Raw genomic sequence first — 12963 nt, forward strand, 5'->3', positions numbered from 1 at the left:
GATTTGTGTATCTGCTTCTATAATAAAAGTACCTAAATACATGGAGGAGTAAATAAACTTAATTAAAAAAGGTTTTTGATCAGCGTGTGACGTTAATGTAATCACTACCCCAAACAATTTCTGTTACTTACCGTAAATTATAATTTAACCTTACTTAATTGGACTAGCAAAAACATTTCACGAACTCTTTTACCGTTAATAAAAGAGTAAAGGTAAAAAGTTACGGGCTAGAGTAGTAGAGTATATTGCCATAACAACAATGTTAACAGCAATGTTATGTTCCGGCAGTTGGAGGTAAGATAGCCAGTTCTACTCTGGTTGAAGATTCTAGTTGTTGCTCACTTCTACCTTCTGCCTAATCATCACTTTCCATAAGGACAAGAGCTTCCTTGTGGATAAAAATAAAAATTTCGTTGACCTAATAAATCAAAATCAAAATCAAAATCAAAATCAAAATCAAAAATATTTATTNCACTTGCTCATGTCACAGAGGGCAGATGGCATTGTATCGCATACCTATATGCCGTCGTCGCGCTTGCAGGGGTTGGCGGGGCGATCCTGCCGTAATTAACAGTCGGATGGCTTTTTGGGAGCTTCAGCATGGTCGCTTTATCTCTCTCGGCCGAAGTCTGGGCGCGCCCTGGGGAGTATGATCACAATGATGGTTGATCTTTGTTGTGTGATACATGTTACACGTGCTTTACTGGCACAAATTACTTTGGACTCACCAGGGGACTTTGCGCGTCGTGCTCGCCGTAGTTGCTCGCTCCTCTTACTCCATTTAATAGCATCTGCCCTGCAGGACGTGTGTCACATTTTGCACCTCACACCTTTCCGGTTTCCGCCGTGTTTTGTTTTGTTTTGAGACGCTTCGCACAGTGAAAATTTTCGCATCAACATTATAGAACGTATTTCGTATCAAATCAGAAAAACACAGCTGAACACAGCGTCCTTTCGCTATTGACTTTTTCTTTTTTTTTTATTGTTCTTTTCTCTTTTTTACGGTCCGAATCAACACANTTTTCAGTTATTTCCCAACACAAGAAAAACCAGGTCGTTAAGGTATGTTTTATTTGCATTGTATTATTAGTATTTGAGCCATTCTACAAAACGAATGTAAATTTATTAGTCTACGTCTATTAGTTTCGACGTAATTGTTGAACAGAGATACCCATTCCCAGCGGTTTCCATAGTAATCGGAATAGGTTGTGTAATTCTTTCAGGCGGTGCATTTTCGCATGTCGCGTGCGCTATGGAAACCGCTGGAAAGGGGTATATTTGTTCAACAATTACGTCGAAACTAATAGACGTAGACTAATAAATTTACATTCGTTTTGTAGAATAGCTCAAATACTAATAATAAAATGCAAATAAAACATACCTTAACGACCTGGTTTTTCTTGTGTTGGGATATAACTGAAAAAGATGTGAAAAAAATCGCGTTTATTTCTAATTAAATCCATTCTTACACCCTTAAAATGTATGAAACTTGTATCTGTTTTCTACTTCTACTAATAGATAATTTTATTGGCTATCGCATGATATTAAATTTTTGCTTATTAATGTAAAACTACCCGCGCTATCACTTGTTTTTGAAGGAAGAGGTGAAAACTTAAAATTAAAAACTTAAATCCTTGTAAATATGCGAGAAATGGGTCAAGCCCCAAATTTAAAGTATTTTCACCGATAAAATTGTCCATAGATTACGCCCTTAAAGTTTGATCACTACATGCCCGGACACACTGTATACTTGTTCTATTATGTTTATTTCGTAGAAAAAAAATAGTAAAAATTCAAGACGGAAAGAATACTGCATCAGATATCAGTCTAGTATATTTTCCTAGAAATTAAAGTCAGCTCAATTATGTTTGTTTATTTTGTTATTTGGATCCTCAGTATGCAAAAGGTAATTTTTTCAACTCGAAAGTATCATCATAACCAATTCCCTAAAACGTTGAGTATAAAGATAAAAATAGCTAAAATACATAAATCGAAGCTGAAAACGAATGCTACAAGAACTATTTCAATATCCTACACCGCTCACTTTCATACTACGACGAGTGACTACGAGCGCTAGGATCGTAGCATCTTATGTAGCTCATTTTCATAGTCTGAACAAAATAGGACGCGGGCGTTCGCTACGAATTGCTACGAATACTTGATTGGGTATCCGGATACTTGACTTGCTACGGGCTGGTGATTGTTCCTTTGACGTGAAGTGATATTGGGAAATATTGCTACACTTTTTGTCTTCTGTGCTGGATACACGACAATACTGGATTCTATTAGGTTAAAGTATCTAGCAGGTATAAAAAAATTTTTAGAATAAGTTTTAAAAGTTAGATGAACTTCTGTAACATCTTATAAACTTGAGAACGAAATAATTATTTTGATAAGTTTCCGCCGATTCAACACTGAACGAAACCCACTCAAACTCACCGCAAAGTTATATTACATTCGTAAGACGGATTGTTTGATTTCAACGAGCGGAATCCGTTGAAGGGACATTCCCGAAGTGGCTTCCCGCGGGGCGTCCCATAATGCCTAATGTTTGATCAATCAACTTACGGAGAAGAACTTTCAAAGAACTGTTTTAGTTATCCGTTTGCCTAGGCCTTGACATTCTCTGAACTAAAGACAAGTCTAGGGTCTTGAAAGAAATATAACAGTTTCAGAAGTAAATATAATTTGTTCAACATCTCTTTAAACTGCAATTACTTCTTTCAGGAGTATTTAAGTAGATTTAAGTGTTCTTTTTAAGATTTATCCACGTGAAGATTAAAACTTGAATTACCCATTTTATTCTTAAAATTTCAGCCGGTCCAGCGACCAAATCTCGGTTCTGTCGTGTAAGGATCAAAAGAGTGTAATACTTTCTGAAGTTTAATTACAATATTACGTAATTAGTTTCTAGGCAGCGATGCCCACTGCCTCAATTTAAAAAATAAATAAAAACTCAATTAAATATAAAAAACAGACCGCATAATTATACGCTTCGTGGTTAACTCGAAAATGAATAAAAATGAATGTTTCTGAACACAATTTTCCGGCACCCGAAGTTGCTTATTTCAAACACGGTTTGGGGAATCTCTATTAATTTAGTAGCTGTATTTTAGTTTTAAAACCTATTTGGAATTTCTGGAAGCTGAATAAAATGAAGTTTAATGTGTACTAGTCCATACAATTTAATATGATTATTAACTTATTCGAGGTAGCTAGAGAACTGGCGTAATATTTGGGTCAGATTCTTGGAGTAAATGTCATTATTTCCGATTTAGTCCTAAATATCACAAAATTTTATTCAATTATTGGATGTTCGGAAATCATTAAATGTTAGTCGATTGAGTTGCTGTTGTGGAATCCATTTACCATACTTATTCCATTCGTATTTGACAGCTCTAAAGTTATGCTCAGCATTTCTCATAATAAGTGTCTACGAGGAAGCTTTATGTAACACTAAATTGATTGCAACTTATCAATATAACGATCGCAGTGACTATAGATCGTTTCATCCACGAAGATGCGCCCCACCAAATTTTGCTCGAAGAAAGCGCGGGGTTCGGGGAGTTTGATTCCAGCAATCTGAGCGTTATTACCTATTAGTGTGCGTGTGCACTTTTGGATGATTTAGCGATTAGTGGAAGAATGGTAGGGCGCGTCTTCGTGGATGAAACGGTCTACATAAGAACTAAAAGACCATTGAACTGTCCAATAGGGATGTTTCCTGGGTCAAAAAGCAAGAGTTTTAATTAGTCCGTCAGTTAACTTACCAAAAAATACTCTACACGTATTTTTCACTTTTTCAAACTACTGAAAATTTAAAGAGATAAAGCGCGCGAAAGTTCATAAGAAGAGGCCCGTGACGTCAATGCGTGCATAAAAGTGCCGTACGTTGTGACGTCGTGCGGAACTTCAACGCACCATAACTATGTAATTATTTGTTAGATTGACAAATAAAAATATATGTGTCCAATATTTTTTGATATTAAACATTACGGACTAAAAAAATTTTTTTAGAAAACTAGCCTATTGGTCCGCAAGCCGAATATATAGTTCTGTCACGGATCTTGATAGTAAACGCGTTAAAAGTGGCACCATCTACTTTGCAGTCTAGACTGGCTAATGTCGTAAGTCCGGCTAAATTAGATTCTGACTTGGCCTTTATTAAGTTGGATTGCTTTAGCTTGAAAAACCTCTTTCTGAACATTTGTTAGAGAAATAGAAACAAAAGTCGACTCGTCGGGTGAGGATAATAGTTTTTATTGAAACTTTCGTTAGTTTCAAAAAGGCCATGAATTTTTAAAGAAACAATTAGATAAAAGTTACTAAAAACAATTAACTTAGTTTTAGAATTCTGAATTGAATTGAATTTACCTCGATGATTTCACTTGTTGGAGAATTTAACAAATGTTATAGTAGATTTGGATTCAATAGTGTTATCTACTCGTACATATTATTATACTGATAAATAAGTACTACTCTTACTACCTAAATAAACCATTACGAAATGGACTTTGTCATAAATGTCTAGGGACTTTAACTACTTACTTTTTTGGTTAACTTTTTCATTTGCTCAAGTTTATTACTAAAAATATATTTTTACGGGAGCGAGTGCGCTTTAACTGCCTCGCGTTATCGCCACTAGCGCACACATGGAGTGGATATTTTATTTATTTAGTATTTCTGCGGTGAGCGATGAATACTGGCCATTTTAAAACAAAATATTAAAAAGAAACTCCACATTTTGGTCGGCCATATTTTTCTGAAGCATATAATATTAACTGAAAAGTAAACTTTATTGCGCTTATGATTTAGAAGCCAAAGTTATTACCATCAGCGAGAATCGAGTGAATCTTTGGTTCAAACAGATAGGTGATTGCTTCTTCCCTTACCCACTACTACGAAGCTGTAGCTCTCGTGTGGCCTAATTCTATAAGCAAACAACAAGGATTACAGTGCTACCAGACTTTAGCCAAATAACTGCTATTATGTTCAATGCATATTAAATTAGACTTATCTAAAACAAAAATATAGCCCGCCGCGACAGTGAGACACTGCCGTGACCAGGATTCGAACCTGGGTTACTACGGCCACAACGTAGGGTCCTAACCACTAGACGATCACGGCTGTCGGGGCTGGTGACTAAGTTGTCGAATACCAGCATCAGTTTTGTCCAGTTCTTGTTTTGTTGCCGAAATAAGATACTTTCACTTGCGAGATAACGACAAGACGGCGGTGGCGCAGTGGTGTGGCAAATTGCATTGAATACTGTAGTGTCCCAGGTTTGATTATCGATACTCGTTTCAATTGTAACGATGGAAGAAGAGCCACGTTGGCATCAAAATGAGAGGATGAAAACTATAATTTGTAGGATATTGAGCTCGTCATGGACCATAGGACTTATAATGTGTTACAACCTCTTAAGTTATTATTAAGGATAGGCGTTAATAATATTACACCCCTATTAATTAGTGTAAACTCCTTTAAAGGGTGAGATGCTTATGTTTCGTGATAGCAATTTGGATATTAATTAGAATATTTAATCGCCGTTAAAGAGATTAAATTAGCACTAAGCCCAACATGTGCATTTTGCTGGATGTTTGCGGAATTTTAATATAATATGTCCCAGAGACACGGATGTCTAGATATTTCTATAAAATATGCATTAAACTATAATTGCTTGTGGATTATGGAAAAACCCTCCTCCTGCTGGACTATAAAGGGCTGTTGATGATGATCATTGCTTGTCCGTAATTTAATTGAATCGGATTGTTTTAACTCTCAATGGAAGAGAAATATTTTGAGAAGGAGGGTTTTCTTCCTTTTTATTTTGGCTTTTTTATCACAAGTTGGTCCCACTGTGTCCCATTATGTTAAGATCTGTTTAATTACTATTTATTTATTTATTTATATTAGGGAAACAAACAATTTTGATATACAGACAAATAATCACACAAAAAATAGGACAGAAATCAGCAAAGTTTCCACAGTTAAAATTAATACAGAGTGCAGACTAAAAATTAATTAAATAGTAATAAATTATACATTAATTTCTAAATGTCAAATAAATACAATGTCAATCTTATAAAATGTCAAGCAGTTAAATTTAATAAAAATTATAAAATGTCAAAAAGTTAAATATTAATAAAATTATATAAATTAAAAACACAATAATTATGTAGGTCAAAATTAAAATCAAGTTATAGGTATATTCAAACATTCTCTCAATTGTTTTTTATAAGATGGTAAGGAAGAATTAAAAATGTCAATCGTGTTAAACCTATTATTATATTCCTTACAAGATCTAGGTACAAAATTGTTGCTAGCATAATTAGTCCTAGTGAGAGAAATAGATCCGAAACAGAGGGTTCAAAAACTGAGCGAAAGTAATTGTTAAACAAGTCACAAATATCCCTCCCATCGGTAGATACAGTTTCATTATAGAACATTGTATCTGGTAGACAGGAAGATGATTTTTTTGATTTAACAAATGTCCAAAAATATTTGCTGTTTATTTTTATTTTTATTTCTGCATTAAAAATGAATTTGTCATAACATTCCCTTTGCACCCGCTTCTGCCGCTCGCGCAGGAGACAAAAAGTATCGTAATCGCTTTGACGATGGTAAATCTTCCATTTTTTGTGGTATTTAAGCTTTTCTTTAATTATCTTAATAAGAGCAGATGAAAACCAGGGCGGGTAGCGATTATCGCTTTTAAAAGTTTTAGTGGGGACGTATTTTGAGATAACATCGTTTATTGTCTCATAAAATCTCACCACGGCCATATCAATGTCGGTGCTATGATCTAAAAACCGCCAGTCAATGGACATAATTGCATTGTTAATGCAGTCATAGTCAGCCTTACCGAAAAGAGGAACGGTCCGCGGTATAGATGGAAATGAACGCAAAGATAAGGATTGCACGTTCACATCCAGAGCGGGATGGTGGGCATCCTCATTTATTAGCGGTTCTCTACATCGTCCAACCACGCAATTTCTATCACTGATAACAAGGTCAAGAACTCTGTCATTTACATTGGGTATGTCATTAAATTGTTTCAGATTCGTAAAACTTAGGAAGCTTTGTAGAGCCTGAGTCAGATTATCGTGGTCCAATCTATTAAAAATTTAAGAGGTAAAAAATCTAACCCTAAACCTCTAGGTGACTTCACAGTCTGAAGATTAATCAGCACACTTCTATGAATACAAAACGCAAAACGAAAGCCCCGCCGCGACAGTGAGACACTGCCGTGACCAGGATTCGAACCTGGGTTACTACGGCCACAACGTAGGGTCCTAACCACTAGACGATCACGGCTACCGGGGCTGGTGACTGAATTGTCAAATACCAGCTTCAGTTTTGTCAATTGAATTTTTTGTTGCCGAAATCAGAGAACTTTCAAGAGAAAGTTACACAATAAGAATTAAGACTCAGCATGACCGATGGCGTAATGGTGTGGCGAATGGCCTTGAATACTTAGTTTCTAGGTTTGATGTTTGGTAGGTTGAAAATTTTAAAGTCAATATTATAGGTAGGTACTCTAAAACAAATAAAGTTTGACACCAAGGTCATCTTGATTGTTATAGCTCGTACCTATAATAGAAGAATTTTCTTTAGTGTCAGAGGCATTTACTGACTCCTAACTATCAGCCTCATTTGTGTTTCTCTGGACAGGCCTTTCCCTATCGCACAGCGGGCGCGGCTCTAGACAGGTCTTTTCCTGTGGCACAGCGGGCGTTCAAGTAGGTGAGCCATGGTTTGACGCTCTTTCCCATATCACGCGCTTTGATGACTCTACCTACAGCGGCCTACCTCTGAACGGGGTCAGTTACGAGTAAAAGACTTCACATATTTATCAACCTGGAAAGGGATCGTAACTGTATTAACTCGAGGCGGTCAGTATTCTTTGTATGAAACTCCATACTGCAACGCACACTTATCCGCACCGTAACGTAAACGCCTCGCCTCGCAATTGACAATGCGCAAAAGGCGATGACAGCTCGCGAAAGGCGATACAGCGTTGATCCCTTTCCGAGTTGAAGTCTGCTATCAGCTTAAGGGACTTCCAAAAGGGCCCTGGTTGTTCATGGCCTGGTATGGTTTCGACAGGCGGATGGTTTTTTTTACAGGCCATACTTGTTTATTCTACTACCCCACTTTAGAATAACATTCAACAGATGTTTTTTACGCATGACAAGGCAGGTATTTGACCGCAATCGCACCTGATGTTAAGTGAGATGCAGTCTAGGATGGTACATATCTGCCCTGTAAGTGCCTGTTCACTCTCGCCTTGAAAAGGCCCGGATTGTAGTGTTCAGGAAAGACAGCAGCAGGCAGCGAATACCAGTCCCTAGCTGTTCGCATTATTATTTGTTTGCAGAACTAACGAGGTCGAACTCAAATAGAACGTATTCAACAAAATAGATTTGTGGAAATCGATTTAGCACAAACTCCTGACGTGTTACGTGTTCGTAAGTCGTTAATACCGTGGGCGTTACCCGATATAATCCGTGAGGGGTAAAGTGTTAATTATGCAAACGTTTTGTCACACTCCTAGTAGAGGAGAGGGAACAAAATAAAGAAAGGATAGACAGTAGGCTCTTAGGTTTAATAAGTGGGTTCACAATATACGACCGGATGTATGTAACTCAGTTCCGTCACTATCACTGTCCTGCAATTCCGTCGCGTAGCTCCAGGCGTAGGTGTCTTGACGTTGTATGATAGCAGTAGGCCAGGCCAGGCAGAAATAAAGGGGCTTGTTAGATGTCCGGTACCGGGTAGATGGGCCCTGTAATAGTGTAAACAAAATATTTTACAACTATTCCGATTTCCTATTTTTACTGCAACATCCAAAGGTCGGCAAGCGAAGCGGTAGGTGGGAGCAGATGATAATGATTTGCAAAAAATAGTGATCAATGATGAGGCACAATAATCAACTAATACATAGGGCAGAAAACAATTAAAAGCTAACGATATTAGTTTGTGACATTTCGCAACAGACAGAATATGTCAGTCCGCCAGTTGAAGGAAATAGAATTAAATTAGTACGAAACGTCACAAACGAAGAGAAGTTATTAAGTGTAAAATATAGGTGTGCGACTAAGATTAATTAATAACTATTTACGCTATGTTATGTACATAGTTGTGACATAAAATATTATGTGGGTACATATTTTTACTATTTACATTACCCACTCAAGTAACTACTTAGATATTTCAATTAACACTTTTTCTCGTTTAATGAAATTATAAGATCAAAGTATTGTAATTTACATGTAAGGATATAAAATACTAAGTACGTTAAGATCATGACACAGCGTGTTTTGATGATGAAATTACGAACTACAGCTAGAAGCTTACAACTACAAGAAATACATTGCAACACTTACCCGATAATTAACGGGGGATTCACAAGGTAAATAATTATTATGTACAACACGTTTTAGGTAGCACGATAGTACGACAGCAGATAGGTAGGCTCACGTAGCAATAATTAGAGGTACGCGTCTTACTCAGAACGCATCCAGCGGGCCAGTGCGCGCAGGCCGAGGAGCCGTGACCTTCGAGACCTTTCACTTTACGGCTGCGTGCGAGCGTATGTCGTAGTCAATAACAATCTTTAGGCCATTTAGTTAAGTGTTTCAACTTTGTATTATTTTACTTGTTATTAGTAGTAACTTAGAATTAAGACTTTTAGTTTAATTATTTTTCTATATAATAATTGTACATACTTAGAATTAAGAATTTTATTATTTTAAGTTTCCGTACTATATTTAATAGTGAAACATTTTATTTTATGTAAAATAAAATAAAAGGTTACATACCCCCCTTTTAAGATTAGGATTTTTCCTAGTAAAATCCGCTATACTTAGCTCAATGGAGCTTAAAGTCTTTAACATGCCACGCACCTAATTTATTACCTGACATGTCCTCAAGTTCATAAACGAGTTTAGAGTTTTTGTTTATAATGCGGCATTTTATAAATTTCGGGGCTAGTTTTTTTGAGAATTTATTGTCCTTATCACTTTGGTAGAAAGTTCTCTTCCAGACAATGTCTCCAACATTAAAATCTATATTTTTACGTCTAAGGTTATATGTAGTACAATTTCGAGAATGTGCTTTTATGAGGGAAGCCTGTACTTTGTCGAAAGTNCAGTGGGCGCAGGCCGAGGAGCCGTGACCTTCGAGACCTTTCACTTTACGGCTGCGTGCGAGCGTATGTCGTAGAACAATCTTTAGGCCATTTAGTTAAGTGTTTCAACTTTGTATTATTTTACTTGTTATTAGTAGTAACTTAGAATTAAGACTTTTAGTTTAATTATTTTTCTATGTAAATAATAAATTGTACACACTTAGAATTAAGAATTTTATTATTTTAAGTTTCCGTACTATATTTAATAGTGAAACATTTTATTTTATGTAAAATAAAATAAAAGGTTACATACCCCCCTTTTAAGATTAGGATTTTTTCTAGTAAAATCCGCTATACTTAGCTCAATCAGGCCTGGCTCACTCCGCGCGGTACATCCGATAATTACCTACAGCGAAGCGCCCCGCCGCACAGTGGTCTGAAAATGAAGCTCCCATACCATAGAAACTTAATGTCAGAAATTAATAAATAAAAATAGGTATTGTGTTTAGTATACCTCCCTTTGTTTTACTAATATAGTATGAAGGGTATGAGTAGCTCCATGTGTGAGAAAAAAAATATATTTTTTTTTTTTGTATGGAAAAAAANCTTTTAATTGCGAAAAGTAAACAGTATTTCGAGAAACAGCAGTTAACTACCAACAAAAATGTGTTTTGTTTTCTAGAAACAGGTAATGGTCCGACGAGGTCAATACTTAACATTTGGAAGGGGCGGCTACAGTCCTTTGGTCTACCCATGGTACCCAAAGTAGCATGGTTAGGGTGTTTATATGAGAGACAAGTGTCGCAGTTAGAAACAAAATTAGAAACATCATGCTGCATAGTTGGCCAAAAGTATTTCAAAGAGATGCGTTTACAAGTTTTAAAAATGCCAAAGTGGCCGGATGTGGCATCGCAATGATTCTGCTGAATTATAGTCTGACGATGTTCAAGTGGCACAACCTCTTTCCATTGAAATTCCCTAGTAAGGGGGTTAAGTGATTTCATGTACCGGTAAAGTTTGCCGTGTGAAACCTGATAATTTAGGAAGGATGTTGGGGTTGTTAAGCAACCATTAAATTTATGTAAATACCAAGGATCGTTAGTATTAAGCAATGGTTTGGCTTGTGAAGAAGTTGAGGCGTTTAAGGCAGCTATAGGGACAGAACGCGATAAACTGTCAGGAACTACGTTATCCGCGCCCTTGCGGTGTTTTATTTCAAAATTGAAGGCAGAAAGACGAACACCCCAACGTGCCAGTCGTCCAGTAGGGTTATTAAGATTTAAAAACCATTTAAGTGATGAATGGTCTGTGTAAACGGTAAACTTTAGACCATTCTCGAGATAGCATCGCCAATGCTCGATAGCAGCGAGAACGGCGAGTGCTTCGCGTTCCGTAGCACTGTAGTTGCGCTCTTGTTTTGTCAGGGATTTGCTCATATAGGCTATTACCTTTTCTTCGCCGTTGTGCATTTGTGTAAGAACGGCGCCTAACCCGTGATCGCTAGCGTCCGTATGTACTTCGAATGCCTTAGTGTAGTCTGGGCACGAGAGAATTGGGGCTGAAGATAACAGGCTTTTAAGCTTTTGAAAGGCGTCGTCTGCTTCTTGAGACCAAGAGAAGGGTGGGGCTTTCCTGCCTTGTGAAGTTAGTTTGCTTAAAGGAGATGCTAGGGTACTAAAATTAGGGATAAACCTACGATACCATGATGCAGTACCTAAAAAACGTCTAACCTCTTTACGATTTGAAGGTGTAGGGTAGTTAGTGATGGCTTCAATCTTTTCCGGATCTGCGTGGAGTCCGTTAATGTCTACTATATAACCCAAATATTTTAGTTTGTTGCGGAAAAATTGGCTCTTTTGTAGGTTGATAGTCAAGTTTGCGGTTCGTAACCTGTCTAGGACACGTTTTAACAAAGACATGTGTTGTTCGAAGGTTTCCGAGACAATGATGACGTCATCAACGAAAACGAAGACCCTGTGCTCGAATTCAGGACCATAAAAGAGAAGATCGACTAATCTTTGTTGTGTAGCAGGCGCGTTTGTGAGTCCGAAGGCCATTGACTTAAACTGGAACGTGCCTCTAGATGGAATGTAAAAAGCAGTTTTACATCTATCTTCCGCGTGGATCAAAATCTGCCAAAAGCTTTTGGAAAGATCGATGCTACTAAGAAACCTAGCGTCACGAAGATTGTCGAGTATCTCAGATATGTAAGGTAGACTGTAGGCATCTTTTCTAGTGACTGAATTAAGCTTTCGACTGTCGAGACAAAACCTGAGTTCGCCATTTTTTTTAGGGGTGAGTAGTACTGGTGAAGACCATGGGCTTTCACAGGGCTCGATGACGTCGTCTTTGAGCATTTCGTCTAGTTGCTCTACTAGTATGCGTTGTTTTTCGGGTGACATGCGATAATAACGTTGACGAATGGGGGCAGCATCCCCAGTGTCAATACGGTGTGTAATTAAAGAAGTCCGTCCTAAACCTCGTTCTTCGTATGAGATGTCGTGAAACTGAGATATTAGTTGGTCAGCCATAGTCTTTTGTTCAACCGTTAGATGTTCATAAGAACAAAGATTTGTTTTGTTTTGAGATACAGAATCAGTTTGAAGTTCTAAATCAGAATCTTTACGAAATAGAATAGAGTCTAAATGTTTTGGAAAAAGGTTAAATGTTCGCCAAAAGTCTATGCCGAGAATAAGTGAGGATGTTATATCTGGTATGACATACACATTTAGTGTGTGTTTTAGTCCGTGAAAAGTTATNGTGTTTTAGTCCGTGAAAATTTATGGGAAGAGACAACGCTCCGATAGAATACACGGTGTCTCCACTCGCAG

The 12963-nt window shown here is 37.2% G+C and overlaps 2 non-coding genes across 2 annotated transcripts; both read right to left on the reverse strand.

Moving 5' to 3' along the window:
• Positions 1–5055: 5055 nt before the first annotated feature.
• Positions 5056–5127, reverse strand: TRNAH-GUG (transfer RNA histidin (anticodon GUG)). Its single transcript has one exon. It is a non-coding gene; the product is annotated as a tRNA-His (tRNA).
• A 2118-nt stretch (positions 5128–7245) lies between these two features.
• Positions 7246–7317, reverse strand: TRNAH-GUG (transfer RNA histidin (anticodon GUG)). Its single transcript has one exon. It is a non-coding gene; the product is annotated as a tRNA-His (tRNA).
• Positions 7318–12963: the final 5646 nt, after the last annotated feature.

This window comes from Ostrinia furnacalis, unplaced genomic scaffold, assembly GCF_004193835.3.
Source record: "Ostrinia furnacalis isolate ACB-3 unplaced genomic scaffold, ASM419383v2 OfSCF3746, whole genome shotgun sequence".
NCBI lineage: Eukaryota > Metazoa > Arthropoda > Insecta > Lepidoptera > Crambidae > Ostrinia > Ostrinia furnacalis.